Source organism: Lampetra fluviatilis, chromosome 2 (genome assembly GCF_964198595.1).
Source record: "Lampetra fluviatilis chromosome 2, kcLamFluv1.1, whole genome shotgun sequence".
Taxonomy (NCBI): Eukaryota; Metazoa; Chordata; class Hyperoartia; order Petromyzontiformes; family Petromyzontidae; genus Lampetra; species Lampetra fluviatilis.
This window is the reverse complement of record NC_136276.1, coordinates 30,761,259-30,776,517: the sequence shown is the minus strand read 5'-3', so window position 1 is coordinate 30,776,517 and position 15,259 is coordinate 30,761,259.

The following is a 15,259-nucleotide window of genomic DNA, read 5'->3' as shown; positions in this document are numbered from 1 at the left end:
ATTTGTTCGAGGTCTGGTGCGTTCGATCTCCGAGGTTCTACTGTATTTTGATAGGTGCATTGATTTTGCGCTGTTCGCCTTTTGACGTTCTCTGGTGTGACACTGGTGAGACTCTGGTGTTAGTCAATTACTTTCAAAGACAATGCCATATATTTTCGAGGCATGTATTTGTTTTGACATGTTTTGCCATAAGCTCGTGCGATTGATGCAGACTTGATTCCTTGAAAAGGGTTTCTATTTCGTGTTCGAACGTCTTAACACCTCCTGTTTGATTGCCGGGAAGGGCAAAACTTATTCTTATTCTTTCATCAAGTTAAATGTTATTATTATGAAAACTATTCCTCCTTCCCGCCCGCCTGTCGTTCATCCGCCTGTTCACCCGTTTATTCACCCGCTCGTTCAACTGCCTGCTCATCCGCTCGTTCACCGCTCTTTCATCTGCCTGTTCACCTGCCTGTTCACCCGCTCGTTCACCCGCTCATTCACCCACCTTTTCACCCGCTCGTTCACCCACTTGTTCATCCGCTCGTGTACCTGCCAGTTCATCCGCTCGTTCACCCGCTCGTTCACCCGCTCGTTCATCTGCCTGTTCACTTGCTTTGTTCACCCGCTTGTGCACCCACTCGTTCACTCACCTGTTCACCCGCTCGTTCACCCACTCGTTCACCCACTTGTTCATCCACTCGTTCACCCACTCGTTCACCCGCTCGTTCACCCGCTCGTTCACCCACCTTTTCACTCGCTCGTTCACCCACTTGTTCATCCGCTCGTTTACCTGCCTGTTCATCCACTCGTTCACCCGTTCGTTCACCCGCCTGTTCACCCGCTCGTTAACCTGCCTGTTCACCCTCTCGTTCACCCGCCTATTCACCCACTCGTTCACCTGCCTGTTCACTCGCTTTGTTCACCCGTTCGTTCACCCACCTGTTCACCCGCTCATTCACCCACTTGTTCACCCATCTGTTTACGCGCCTGTTGACTCCCTGTTCACCCGCTCGTTCACCCGCTCGTCCTGCCGGTGCACAGAGGAGCACATGTCCTCGCGGCATGCGGCGTTGGAAGGCCTGGTCTCTAACAATCGCCTCGCCGTGCACTCCTTGGACACGCGCATCGGGGAACTGGAGAACTCCCTTCTGCAGAAAACGCAGCAACAGCTGCAGCAGCTGCAGCAGCAGATGCAACAGCAGCAACAGCTGCAGCAACAGCAGCAGCAGCAACAGCAGCAGGAGCAACAGCAGAAGCTTCAGCAGCAGCAGCAGGAGCAGCAACAGTTACAGCACCAGCAGCTGCAGGAGCAGCTGACGCAGCAGCTGACGCAGCGTCTGCAGCAGCTGCTGTCGGACGTGAAGCAGCTGCAGCAGCAGCAGCAGGCGGAGCTGGCGGATCGCGCGGAGCGGCAGGAGAACGCGACGGAGGCGCTCCGGGTTCGCGTCGGCGACCTCGAGACGGAGGCGCTGGCGGGGAAGGCGCGCGCCGACGCCGGCGACGCGCGCGCCACGCTCGAGCGCGAGGAACGCGAGAGGCGCGAGCGACGCGACAGGGACGAGAGGGAGGCGAGGGAGGGCAAGGAGAGGGAGGAGAGGGAGGCGAGGGAGAAAGCGGCGCGCGACCAGCAGGTGCGCCTGGGCACGCACGTGGAGCAGCTGGGCTCGAGCGTGGACGAGCTGAGGACGCGCCTGGAGGAGGTGGCGCTGCGGGCGCGCCAGGCGGCAGAGAACGCGAGCCGAGCGCTGCGCGACGTGGCGCTGAGCGGCGTGCGGCACGGCGAGGTGGTGCGCAACCTCACCTTGATCCCAGGTGCGCGACGACGCACACGGGGTGGCGCTCCACCCCCCCCCGCCACCCGTAGAGGCAGAAGTCCGAGATGGAGCAGAAAATTGAACAGGAAAGTTTAGTAATAGGTTTTTACCCTTTCAACTGGTACAAAACTGACACCTTTATACAAGGCATCATGTTTGCAATAACCACAACACAAGCATTTATTGCAAACATGATGCCTTGTATAAAGGTGTCAGTTTTGTACCAGTTGAAAGGGTAAAAAGCTATTACTATATTTTGCCACTGGTAAATGAGGTCTCATAGAGTAGAGGAAAGTTTAGGTCCAGTGAAAGGTTTCAGTTTTATTTAGAGGCGGTAACGGCTGTTTTTTAGCTGAAATCGATACTCCTCCCTCTTCTTCTGCTACAATCCTTCGCAGTCGAGGATAATTGTCTCCCCGCAGAGTCTTATCTGTGTGCGTCCGGAGACGGGCCCGGCAGGGTGACGATGCGGGATCGACTCGCTCCGTAGCCGCAGCGCGGGCTTGTTCTCCGAGTGGGACGCGTGGTGGCCCCTGCGCTGTTGACTCGATGTTGTTGTTGTCATCGTAGAGATGGAGACAATCACAGTGGTGACAATGATAATAATGCTCGTGATCTTTTACGGAGGGAAGCTTCACCGAGGCTCCTTTTCACGAGGATACTGCACTGGGAGATTTGGCCAATTCCATTCATGAAGTGCAGGAGGAGGAAACTGGAGTGTCTGGAGAAAATACACGTGCGTAGGTCGCTTCGATCAAGTACGAACGTACTTGTTGGAAGGGGAGTCAGACAGAGGGAAACAGAGCCGTGCCCAGAGTATGGCGAGCCGGGGCGATGGCCCCGGGCCCCGCGCTTTGGGGGGGGAAGGCCGCGCTTCAACGTCACGGTGCCAGTATAATTCTTCCGGTTTAGTTTAAAGGCGTCGGTTGTGATTTGCCCCGGGCCCTGGGGAGATATTTCCGCTTCGGCCCAAGTTATTGCAGCAATGTGAGAATATATATATTGTCCTAACAAATGTAAACAAAAGCACGGTGGAATAAATTGAGGGAATATTAACGAATCACGTGACTAATCCTTGACCATTATCAACCCTTCACAGGACCGCCAGGGATGCCCGGACCACGTGGTCAGATGGGGTTCCCTGGGGTCGTGGGACCAGCTGGACCCAAGGGGGACATTGGGGAACGCGGCGCGGTCGGAGTTCGAGGTCTACAGGGGCCCACAGGTCTCTCAGGCCCAGGGGGGCAAATGGGACTACGGGGTCAGATTGGCCGGCCGGGCAAGCAGGGGTCCGTGGGGGTCCCAGGTAAACCCGGGCCGCCGGGCCCTCCGGGGAAACCCGGCGAGCGGGGGCCAGTGGGGCCAATGGGGCCCCCCGGCCTCCCCGGCTCTCAGGGGTCACCACAGGGGCCACCGCTGGTGCCACTGGGGCCAGGGATGATGGAGAATCCCCTTCTGCAGAACATGAGTGCAAGCCTGGCACCAGGTGAGGTGTTGCCCTGTGGCGGGGTGGGTGCATTGCTTCATTTTTCTCAAAACAGTGTGGGGTTTGCCGGTAGACTGGGGGTATGTGGCACGTGACAGAATGTTAATGATTCGGTTTTTTTTGTCGTCGTCGTTGTTGCAAATAACTGGGAAGCAGCAACAGTAAGCGGGCAGTCAAATGCCCACTTTAAGGCCGGTGTCTGTGTCCACTTTGTGCCGCATAGGGACAGCTGCCGTAAGTGGGGGTGGGTCCCCTAAGCTTTAATAACAACAAAAAACCCTCTGTGCTCTGAGATGTTTGTTAAGTTTTGTTGTTGTTGTTGTGGCTGCCATCTCCATTGCGAGAGGTATACTGGACGTCGTGTGCCGGATGTGGAAAATATTTTCCATGCAGGTCGCTGGTCGACTGGCGTAGACGGCACGTGACATAACTGTTAGCAACAACAAGAAAAACGCAACGCAGCTAAGTTTTTCCCCGGGCTCAGTTGGAGCCAACAAACAAGTGGATATCATGTGGCGTGGGTTCTTGGGCTATGCCAGGGCGTTGGAGTCGCGTGCAGCTCTTTAGCTTCACCCCACAGCTGTCAACCCACGCGGTTTACCCCGTATTCTTGTACAGGGAAACTGAGTTTTCAGGTCCATACGGCGTACAGCCGTTTTGAATACGGTCAACATTTTTTACTGGTAGGAACCTCCTGGTTACACCAGCCCACAGGGGATTATTGTGTCCGTCCGTCGTGCAGGGAGGGGCTGGGTGGGGAGGGAGGGCCTGGGTGGGGAGGGGAGGGTGGGGAGGGGCTGGGTGGGGAGGGGCTGGGAGGGGAGGGGCTGGGTGGAGAGGGTGGGGCTGGGTGGGAGGTGGGAGAGGTGGGGCCGGCTTGTGCCCGCCCTCACAGTCGGGCATATTTGCGGAATACACCACGCCGCCGTTGACCCTGGCCATTGACTGAGCAACCCAACGTTCCTACCAGCTCCCTCCGCAGGAATGTGTTTTGTCAATTTGTTTGTGTTTCTCCCTTGTAATGGGACTTTGTAGGATGAACGTTCAGATGTATAAGGGCACGGGGTCACCAATAAGGTCTGAATTGGTCTGTAATAAGATAGGCACTGATAAGGGATTGACAGGTTTAGCTTCACCCTTGCCGCTCTTTGGCTGCACCCATTGCGGGCTGCCGTTAAAAAAACATCTTAAACGTAATTTGACGTAAAGATAATTTCGTAAATACGTCAGGGAATGGGTCTTGGTGACAACAAAATGTACAACAGTCAAAATTGTTCTGTTAAAGAATACCCGAGGGGAGAAATAAACTATATAGAAGCAATCTTGATTTGAATCTTGATTATAGACGCACAATTATTCCACCACCCAAAGTTGTTTATTTGAGTCAGAATGTGTTTGTCATCTGCTGTTGCTGCTGTGTCTGTACAAGTCGCTCTCTCCGCGTGTGATGCGGGGACCGCTGGCGTAGAGGACGGGATGAGACAGAGTAAGAGAATGAGAGAGGCAAGATCATGGAGCGGCGTTCTTCATTGCAAGGCCCGTGGGCCACTAGCGGCCCCTGGTGGCCTTGTTTAGTGCAAAATAAAATTAAAGTTAATAAAAGTAATAATAGAAATAAAATAATAATTGTTGATTTATTATTTTGTGATTTATTATTTTAGTTTATTTCTATTATTACTTTTATTAATTTTATTTTTACCTACGTGACGAAAAAAACCTAAGAGTATGAATCGTTGCAGTCACGAAAGCTTCAAATCTAGAATTGTTTAGTGCAGCCCCCGACAGCACACAAATGGTGAAAACACCGCCATCGTCAGCTGAACACGTAGTAGGCTTTCGCAACTAATATTAGAGCGCTTTAATATATAAATGTGCCGTTAAACCCGCCATCACCGGACAAAGTCAATTAGTAAGGTTTGTCACGTAAACAAAACGTGGCCAAATCGTTACTAGTACAGAATACCGTATACCGGTGTGTTGGAGAGTAAGCCCACTACAACATTTACAATTCGAATACGACGTTTCGCCAGAAATTACAACGAGCATCATAAGGCAACACACAGAGTTGTAGAGAAATCCTCCTCTGTCGGTCTTGCATAGAGGCAGTAAATGTGATGTCATCACTTGTGAGCCAATCAGGTGCGAAGGCCAGGCAGTTAATGTATACATATCAATTACAATGGATATCCATTACGGGTTGGTTTGTCATCGCGATGTCAAACCCAATTGTTTAAAATGTGTGGTTGCCCTCATATTGACGCCTTATCAGCGAACGTGCCCTTCTCCCCCCCTCTGAAAATTAGCGAAAAACACTGCCGTGGAGGGATTCGTTTAGCGAATTGACTTATCGTCCGAGCTCAAGACAATGCGTTCAAGTTTCAAGTTTCATTTATTAGGTGTAACCCTGCGTGCCATGCGGCTCTTGAGTCGGGTGCAACCGCAACAGACAAAATATGAACAGAGAACATCTTAAAGCGACGACGCGCAACAGAAACATCTTGGATAAACCAGCAAATCTTCCAGAAAAAAAACACCATATTACAACGCTGTGTGCAATAATCCCAGTGTGCAAGTCAAACAATAACAACCATAAGACAATTTAGATGAAAGTTATCAGGCCAACTCCGCACTTCCGCACGAAACATGGCTTAACAGTATGTTTCCGAAATCACCAAAATAAAGCTATAAAAGCAATGTAATAACAGTAATCATAGGAACTGTGATTCAAATTTAACAATAAACGATATACATAACATGTACGACCAAACTTGCAGCCGTAGCTGGCAGCATGACACTCCCAGTGTATGATGTGTGAGTGAGTCAGTGGTAGTGTGAGTGAGTGTATGATATGTGAGTCAGCGTATGATGAGTGAGTGAGTCAGTGGTAGTGAGTGAGTGTATGATGTGTGAGTCAGCGTATGATGAGTGTGGTTGCCGTGGCTTTGTCCCAGGACTCAGCTGCCCTGACCGCTGGAAAATCTTCGGGGGTCACTGCTACCTGCTAACTTTGAGGAGGAAATCGTGGAACGATGCAAATTCCACCTGCCGGAACCTCGGAGGATACCTGGCCATCGTCACATCCATTGAGGAGAAGGTTATTCAACTCCATCACCATCATCTTCTTCAGCCATGATCAATTCATTGATGGATTAAGGCCTCCTCTCTCCATCACCATCGCATACATATCTGTGTGTATATGGTTCTGTGGTGTCACAATCCGTCCCACTCCTGCACGTAAACTGATTTAATCGTTCTGTGGTGGTCATGCTCTTTGAGTGCTGTCATTGTCAGCAGTCTTGTCCATCGGCCAAAATTCTTCTAGCAATCATCCATTATAGCAATCAACCATTCTAGCAATCATCATCCCTTCTAGAAATCATCCCGTCTAGAAATCATCCTGTCTAGCAATCATCCCTTCCAGCAATCATCTCATCTAGCAATCACCATCCCGTCTAGTAATCATCCCTTCTAGCAATCATCCCGTCTAGAAATCATCCCGTCTAGCAATCATCATTTGTTCTAGCAATCATCTCATCTAGCAATCACCATCCCGTCTAGAAATCATCCCGTCTAGCAATCATCCCGTCTAGCAATAATCCCTTCTAGCAATCATCATTTGTTCTAGCAATCATCTCATCTAGCAATCATTCCTTCTAGCAATAATCCCTTCCAACAGTCACCCTTTCTTAAAATCATCCCTTCTCCCAGCAATCCTCTCTAGCAATCATCCCTACTGGCAATCGGCATTACTGCTTATAAATTATTATAACCTGAATGTACCCGATTGTATTCGATCTTAAAGCTATGCAGGACTGAGTCTGGTTTGTATGCGGAAGGGTAACCAGCAGTGCATCCTCCAACTGTCCATGTATGTGTGTTTCTGTGGTGTTCATGTGTGTGTGTCTCTGATGTTCATGTGTGTGTCTCTATGATGTGCATGTGTGTGTGTGTCTGTGGTGTTCATGTGTGTGTGTCTCTGTGATGTTCATGTGTGTGTGTGTCTGTGTCTGTGGTGTTCACGTGTGTGTCTGTGATGTTCATGTGTGTGTCTGTGATGTTCATGTGTGTGTATCTGTCATGTTCATGTGTGTGTGTCTGTGGTGTTCATGTGTGTGTGTCTGTGATGTTCATGTGTGTGTCTGTGAGGTTCATGTGTGTGTGTCTCTCTGTGATGGCCATGTGTGTGTGTGTTACTGTCTCTGATGTCCATGTCTGTATTTGTGTGTGTCTCTCTCTCTCTCTGATATCCATGTGTGTGTGTGTGTCTCCTCCATGCAGGACTGGCTAGCGTTTGTGGGGAAACGCCGATCATATTACCTGGGCCTGCACGACTCGGTGGTGGAGGGGCGCTGGGAATGGGTGGACGGATCTCCCGTGTCCGAGCCCACGTACGGGAAACGCAATTCATTGGCAGCGCCAACACAATTCAGTCAAACGCGACCCAGCGCAATGCAACGCAGCCACAGTGCAATAAACCACCGCGACCCAATGGAGCGTAGCCCAAATACAATGCGGCGTAATTCAACACAACGCAACGCAGCGCAATGCATTGCAGTGCGGCACATTGGAATTCAACGCGCGCAACCCAATGCGATGCGGTGCAACTCGATAGAATGCTACGCGATGCGACGCGATGCAATGCATTGCTGCGTAATCCGATGCTGCAATTCGACTTAATACAGGACAACACTATGCAATGTTACCATGCAAATATTAACAAATATTAACAACCCAATACTTTGCAACCCAATTTAGCGCAGACGAATGCAACGCAACATACTGCTACGCAACATAATGCAATGATACATTTCCACTTAAAGCTTTCGTGACTGCAGGGATTCATCTTCTTGGTTCTTTCGGTAAAGTCACGTAGAAGGGAAATAATAAAATAATAAAAATAAAACATAATAAAATACAATTCTTACGACGTTTCGGCCACAACGCAAGCAGCCGTCTTCAGGTGAAGAACATGGCTGTCGGAAAGACAGCGTCATTCGGATAATGCAATGATGAAAGTGATGTTGATGCTTATAGTAATAACAACACCGTTGCTGCCAGGGATTCATTTCTCACTGAATATTTCTGTTTGTTTGTCCTGGGCCGCTGCTAGACGACAGTCGGTGGCATGTGACTAGTCGCCACATCCATAGAGAGAGGCATATTGGATGTGGTGTGCTGGGGGTGGAAATAATCTTTGCGGGTCTTTGACCCAGACAAAACTCGGATAAAATGAATCGCCTGGCTGCCCGTGATAATGATTTTTACGTGAGCTGATAAGGCCGTTTTCCAAGGATGACTGACCACCTTCCAACCCCGATGTTCTCTCTCGACACGATCCCACATCCCTCCACCCCGTCCATCCCCAACCCCCCGTTGCGGTGAAGGTTTTGGCACGAGGGGCAGCCGGACAACTGGGCGCACGCGCTGGAGGGGCGCGAGGACTGTGGGGGGATGAAATACGACGGCGACTGGAATGACTACAGCTGCAGCGAGGCGCTCGGCTTCGTGTGCGAGCGGGAGCCCGAGAGCCTGGCCCCGACTCGCTCCCCGTGAACCTCTAACCCTGGACGTCGCCTCGTCACCGTTAACGTCTTTACCTCCCCCCCCCCCACGTGACCATGTTTCCCGTCACGGTGTGACGTCGACGCTCTGCGGTGTGACGTCAATGCCTTGCGGTGTGACGCTGACGCTCTGCGGTGTGACGCTGAAGCACTCTTGGAAGCTGACCTCTCTACGCCCCCACTCCAATGACTGTGCTGTCATCTTCCAACGCAGCAGCATAGCTGCATTGCTGCTCCGTTCTTTCAGCAGCAGCATAACTGCTGCAGCGTTCTCTCAGCCATGTGTTCCTCTTCCTGTCGCTCAGTCTAGTTCCAAATACGCTCCTGTCCACGCTTCTTCACGCACTATTCAGTTCAGATTCCAAGTCGTTTGTTAGTGTCTGTTTTCCGGTCCATATGTCTGCACCGGAGCCCACAGGGCCAGGCAGGGCAAGGCGCCGGGTTACAATGGGGAGAGAAATCAAGACAGGGGGCTCCATTTCATGTCCTGAGCGAGGGCACCATGCCAACCCCATCACGCCACTGCCTCAATGATACTCTCTCTACGTGACTTATTTATCCCTACGACTCAATCACCACAATGCTCCATTACCACCATCATGCCATCACCATATCTCCAAATCACATGATCTCCTGGTTTACCTTATCTTGCCGATGACTATCTTATATCCTAGCCAACCCCGTTGCCTCCAAACGTCCAAGCGTGCACACACGTCAACTTATCCTCACGCTGTGGGACGCAGCATTCACGGGCCTGTCGTGTGAGCGTGTTGTTGTTTTTATTCGTTTACACCAGGGGTGTCCAAAATTTTTGCAAAGAGGGCCAAATTTGATAAAGTGAAGATGCCCGGGGGGCAATAGTGCCTTCTGACATTTTTAACCACAAAGGTTACGTGAAAATGCACACTGTTATAAAAAAAATAATTGCCACAATTACCTTTATTTTTCAAATGACAATGTAACCAAATATAAGCCACTCAGGCAGACGTGAACAACTCTAAAAACACAATTCTGCCTTTCATTCAGTCAGATAACATTGAACAAACTGTATAGAATACCTTAAATTTGCATGAGTTAAATATCTTTGCCTCGTGAACATTTTAAACAGGAGTTATAAGTAATGCAAGGTGGCATGAAATCTGACCGCGGGCCGTGATTGGCCCGCGGCCGGACTTTGGACATGCCTGGTTTACACAATCTCATAAGTGTCTTCGATCTAAAGTTCATTGAGATGATCATTTGTTCAAATGTAGCCACCGCTACAAATTAAAACGTGTACTGCGATCCTGATTTGTTTACGCACACGGGCCTAATCATTGCAATCGTAGCTTTAGGAGTGACGCCTCGTGTGACGAGACGTGACGACCGTCAGCATCTGATCGGCGGAGATCTAGTGTCCTCCGCGCCGAGGAGATATCAAATCGCAGTGTGTTCAAATGGTTAAATAAAGTGCATTGCATTTCATGACGTGTGAATGTGTTTGTGATCATCACGCACTCCGGAGTATAGTTCTGCCACACGTATCTGCTTGCATAAGACACCTGAGGGACGTTTCCCTGTTGGCATGCAATACAAGTTGTATTTATATGGGGGCCTGAATTAAAACCGCGTCACATGACTCTGTTTGAAATGGTGGGACATGGGCACGGGGGAAAGGATGCAATGTTATCTTTTTTTAATACACAGAAAGAGGCAGTCACAGGCAGATGATGGCAGATGAGACACGGAAGGTCCTGAGTCTGGACTTGCCGATCAAGTGCAGGGAGTCGACAGCAGTGCTGGATTAAGCTAGTGTGGGGCCTGTAACATATGTTATTAAGGGGTCCTAAATAAAAAAAATATTAAATCACAAATGTTTTACTTGCATAGTAAACTAATTGTATTTTTTCATTTGCTATACAGCCAGGTAATATACAAATCGCGAACGTTAAACACCCAGTCGTTCATAAAAGCTGAAAACAGTTTAGTACTATAGTAATAAAGCAAGTGCAGAATCACTGAACCGGAATTGATCGCTTGAACGCATTTAGCGCGGGGCCCTTGAATGTGCGAGGCCCGTAGCATATGTAGCTTCTTTTTCTACTAAGGATAATCCGGCACTGGTCGACAGCACGGATGGCTCGGGGAAGGGATTTCCAGACTGCAAGGGCAGCGGAGATGAGAAGATCGATCGGGGAGCTTCAATAGAACACCTTTGTGAAGTACAGGGTGCGTGGAGGAGAGTAGAGTGAGGAGATAAGTAGGAGAGTGTGTGGAGGGGATTAGAGTGAGATGAGAGACAGGCGCGAGTGCACAGAGAATGTTGAAGACAGCAGTTCGTGCGATCTAGAAATTGACCTTGGGATCCAGTGGAAAGGTTGGGATCATTGGAGTTTTGGTGCGATGTGGTCTCGTTTACGAGCGTGGGTGAGTCGTCTGTCGAGGAGGTTGTTGATCATGGGGAGGCCGTGGAGGAGAGAGTTGCACGAGTCAAGTCGGGATGTAGTGAAGGTGGTGAATGAGTGTCTCTGCCTCAGCTGGGTGGTGTCGTGAGAAAATAACAGACGTGGGAGGTGTTGCACAGATGGAGATATGAGGTTCTGTGGAGCCGAAGAATGCGCTGATTTAAGTAAATAAACTCGTTGAATCGTAATATATTCTTTGGTTCTTTCGGTACAGTCACGTAGGTAGAAAAAGAAAACAAAATAAAATGATATATCACTACGTTTTGATCGCAACACAAGCGGTCGTCCTCAGGCTGAAAAAAATATCCAGCAGTGGAACTGCTGAACCAGCGAGAGAGCTGTTACAACAAGAGGTTATATATGTGGCGATGGGCAAGCAAGCGGGGTCAGTTGTGTTAATGGGGGAGATTAGGGAGAGAGAGATTAGGGAGAGAGATGAGCATGAATGAGCTTCCGTCGCCTGAGGACGACCCCTTGTGTTGCGATCGAAACGTCGTGATATGTTATTTTTTATTTTGTTTTATTTTCTACCTACGTGACTTTACCGAAAGAACCAAAGAGTAAGGATTCCTGCAGTCACGAAAGCTTCAAATCAAGATCGTAATATATTGCTGAGTCAGTCGCCGCGTGAGTAAAAAAAAACAACGCGTGTCGTACACCCTCCGCCACCAGACACGGCCAAATAAGTGAAGTTCCCACGTGAAGAGACGTGCCAAATTATTATTACTCCGGTACAGCGGTGTGTTTGGAGAGCAATTCGCACACTTTTCACAAATTGGCACGATTGTTGATAGCTTTTTTTTTTTGGCTGCGCCGGGTGTAGTAGGGTGTACGTCACATATTTATAATTTACTCACGTAGCGATATGACGAACAATCAATTGGGAATCATATCTGCCGCGAGAGCCTACATGTGGAATCTAAACAAAGTGAAACTGATATTCTTAGGTTTTTTCGGTAAAGTCACGTAGGTAAAAAATAATAACAATAGCTAACCTAAGAGAATGAATCCTTGCAGTCACGAAAGCTTCAAATGTAAAATTAATGCCCTATACGGGGAGGAATTTCACCTATCTGTTAAAGTTTTTAACAGACAACGAGACAATAAGTCACAGCAATTGTTATTATTATTTTTTTTTACCTATGTGACTTTACCGAAAAAACCTAAGAGTATGAAGCCTTGAAGTCACGAAAGCTTCAAATCTAGAATTAAAGTGAAACTCACATTTAAGAGGCCTTATCTAACCGGAGAGAGCACAACAAATTATCAGCTGGTTCAATTTGTAAACTTCCGTCAGCTGGTTTGCAAAGACTAAATTAGCCAGATGACTGCAAAAAAAGTTGTTTTTGTTGAACTTCCGTGAATTGTGATAAAGAGGAAAGATTAACTAGCAAGACGGGGTTTGTGTCACGTGTTGTTATGAAATGCAAGGGGTTTCTGACCATTACCACCCCAACCCACCCTTATTGTGCTCGGCTCGTACAGGCATCTCGTGTTCACCTCTGCCCTGAAAAAGGACCATTGCCCGAAACATCGCCTATTAGCCGGGCGGTGATGGCACTGCTTGCCCGTTATCCAGCACCGTCGGTGATTCGCACACAATGTTGTTAGAACTCCTTTATAGTGGGCACCGAGTAAGTGCTATTAACCCCGGCTCACCAGTCAAGATGTGAAAATCCCACTTGTGTCGTCTATATGGGATAGAGCTGGGGTCGGCAAACTGCCGCATGCGGCTCATCATGGAATGTTTCATGACGGTATTTATTAAGGCACCGTCTCGTATCCACAATGCATTGCGGCTCTTACAATATTGAGGTTTTTAAATCCTTTATATTAAGTTCACTTGCGCGCTTGCTTGCTTGCTTACGACCGTGCAAATCTTTCGGTCGTTTTTTAACCCACTTCCCGTGATCCAATCGAGCTGACATTTTCCACACAGACTCGTTGTGCGTGACAATTAATGTTCGTGAACATTTTTTTCAAAAATTTTACACTTTTTAGGACAAAAATATTATATTTAATTACCAATTGCTTAATGGTGCCATGCAATCATCTGACCCATAGGTGGCAGCCATTTCAAGCCAGAGGACGAGAGGACTCTAGCCGCCACGCATATAAAGGATTTATAGTGAAAAACTTTGTTTTTACGGGTTATACTTGTTTTTGGTTTTGTTTGACCGAATTTCAAACCAATGGCACTTCTTGTTATTTCGCTTGCCGACCCCCGGTCTAGAGCGTTTCCCCCATGCACTCGTGGGTTTTCTCCAGCTGTTTTCCCACCACATGTAAACACCCATTAGTTTGTCAAGTAACATTCTAACATATAGAGAACCGCAGACCTTGGGCACTTGCTGGCACGGGTTCACGGCGTGGTTGCTGCCCTCTCTACCCTCGTCTGTGGTTCCTCCTCCTGCCGCCTCTGAGTCGTCCTCTCTTTACGAGTGTGAGGATCGAATGCCGTGCGGTGACAAGTTGATCATAATACTCGTAGGAACCTCCTGGTTCCACCAGCCCACAGGGGATTATTGTGTCCGTCCGTCCGTCGTGCATCCAAAAATGGGAGGGGTGGGACTGGGTGGAGAGGGGAGGGTGGGGAGGGAGGGGCTGGGTGGGGAGGGGAGGGTGGGGAGGGGCTGGGTGGGGAGGGTGGGCCTGGGTGGGGTGGGGATGGTGGGGAGGGGCTGGGTGGGGAGGGGCTGGGTGGGGAGGGTGGGGCTGGGTGGGGGGTGGGAGGGGTGGGGCTGGGTGGGGAGGGGCTGGTCACCTCGTGGTGCCCTTATAAAACTCAAAGTTTAACCTACTCACGCTGGCTTGTGCCCGCCCTCACAGTCGGGCATATTTGCGGAATACACCACGCCGCCGTTGACCCTGGCCATTGACCGAGCAACCCAACGTTCCTACCAGCTCCCTCCGCAGGAATGTGTTAATGATTATTTAATATTTTTTTGGACAGTGTTATTAACAAACGTGTTGAGTTTGTGTTTGCCTCCTGTCTCCGTGAGAATTGATCGCTTTAAAAGTTGCGAAGCACGGTGAGGAATTCCCACCCGCTGGCTCTGCAGGCCCTGTCGACAGGAGATGTGCAGCAATGCATCATGCTCGTTGGAGCGAGGAAATTACTTAGACTTTTATTTTTTATTTACTAAATACTATGCAGATTAAAACAAGTGTGGCTCGCTAACTTGCCGGCTAAAGAGTGTTTACTTAAAACAATGTGTATTGCTCTGGTGTATTTTGTTTCAGAGGTTCGCGGTTCCAATCCCAGCGGCCGCCCTGGATAATATTTCGGGTTACATTCAGGCCGTCGTGTATCGGCGTCACGGTCTAAAATTTATCCAAATCCCCCCCCAATATTATCCGGAATTTCCCCAAATTGAGATGACAAATGCATAGCAGCGAACATCGTCCCCCCCACTTACTGGCCGATTAATGCCTCCTTGCTGAACCAGGTTCTGGGTCGCACAGGGACAGCTGACACTGGGGGCGACCTAAGAATCGTTTGAGATGAGAATGAAGGGCACCTTTTGAGTTTTGTTGAGGCATTGAATCGCCATGTACTGCAGAGTACTGTAAAATGTGATACAGTATGTAACTTTGATCATTACCTGTGTAGTATCGATAGTTCAATGTTGATGTGCCATTCTATTGAGGGACTGCTGCTGTGTGGCGTTAACTTGGTCTGGTCTGGGTTTGTTCTGTCGTTGTTTTTGCTGCATTGCCCAGTATTGATTAATCAGACTTTTTAATTAATGCATTTAGTATGTATTTACGTCTTAACATTTAGTGAGTTGCTGACCATTTTCTCTATTTTGTACTCCTATCGTGTTGTTGTTTTGTTGTTGTTGGCTGTTTTTAATTGCCGAACCTGCCCATACTGGACATCTATTAAACAAGATTCTCATTCTACATTTTTGTTGAAGCATCACAACCATAGTTACATTAGATAATTGTCAATGCTACATTACCAAT